Genomic DNA, 1,451 nt, shown 5'->3' with positions numbered 1-1,451 from the left:
TGTCCTTGTCCCCGGGGGAGGGGGGGCTCGCGCTGTCCTTGTCCCCGGGGGAGGGGAGGTAAGGTTGGCTGTGGGGTGTGGGGGCTGAGCTCCCTGAGTGGGTTGTCAATGTTGTTCACTTTCTTGAAGCCAGTGGACAGCCCTTAGCTCCTGCACTGAGTACTGTTCGCCCTGGGGGCACCGCTCTTGGCACTCTTTTCCCCCCTTCCCCGGTGCGCAGCTCTACCCGCGGATAACCGAGCACGCTGTAAGCCCGGGCCCGTCTCGGCTCGGTTTGGAATCAGGCCCAGGCTGCAATCTCTTCCTGTCGGCTGGGCTGGTCTGGCCTTGCCTGGCCCGGCCCGGCCCGGCCCGGCTGTTGTACGTGTGTACCGCCGGCAGGGCAGGGCATGGAAAATCCAGGCTTGCTGCTAGTGTCAGTGCAGCACACCGCCCCCCAGCCGCTGTATGTGAGAGAGCACCGAGAGCTCTGCCCGGCTCCGGCAACACCGTGTACACACCCCGCCAGATACAGAGAGAGAGAGAGAGAGCATATCGCCAAAATCACGTTCAATTTTCGTGCTTTCAGAAGCTGAGAATGATGTTAAACAGATAGATTGGAACCAACGCTTTGTCAGCAGTTCAACTCTCGCAAATAAACCAAGACTTGCATTTACATAGCGACTGCACAGCCTCAGAACGAAGCAAAAGCGGATGAATGATTTTTGTTGTAAGATGTAGTTACCATTACAAAAGTTAAAAATCACAAAACACCAGATTATAGTCCAACAGGTTTATTTGGAAGCATTAGTTTTCAGAACATTGTTCCTTCATCAGGTTGACAACCACCTAATGAACGAGCAGCGTTCCGAAAACTAGTGCTTCCAAATAAACCTGCTGGACTTTAACCTGGTGTTGTGTGATTTTTAACTTTGTACATCCCAGTCCAAAACCGACACCTCCAAATCATGACTACCATTAGAAAAGGTTTTTTTTCCATGGTTGTTGCCACATTGTCCAGTTTCTACTTTATTCATTTTTACTTTATAAATGTTATATATTTCAATGTGAACATCCATTATTCTTTTAAACTTGAGGGAATATAGGCTTAATAATTACATTGTGGACAATCGGCAAATTTTCTCAAAAGGATGTATAGCCTTTCCCAGTACGAAAATCAAAACTACAAAGTGCTCCTATGTATGAGCTAACCCAAGGTCTCTACAATTTCAGTAAGAGTTACTTACAATTAAACTCCCAATTCCATTACAATAACAGCTAACATACTTGTTTCATAGAAACTTAGAAGCAGGAGTAGGCTGTTCATCCATTTGAGTCTGCTCAACTATTCAATAAAATCAAGACTGATCTGACTGCGTTTTTAACTTAACTTTCTTCTCCTCCATAAACTGTGACTCTATTAAAATCTGTCTCACCCAGCCTTGAATAAATGACCCTGCAATGGATACAGG

The sequence above is a fragment of the Chiloscyllium plagiosum genome, chromosome 5 (assembly GCF_004010195.1).
Source record: "Chiloscyllium plagiosum isolate BGI_BamShark_2017 chromosome 5, ASM401019v2, whole genome shotgun sequence".
Taxonomy (NCBI): Eukaryota; Metazoa; Chordata; class Chondrichthyes; order Orectolobiformes; family Hemiscylliidae; genus Chiloscyllium; species Chiloscyllium plagiosum.
The sequence above is the reverse complement of the archived record's forward strand: the minus strand, read 5'-3'. Positions refer to the sequence as shown.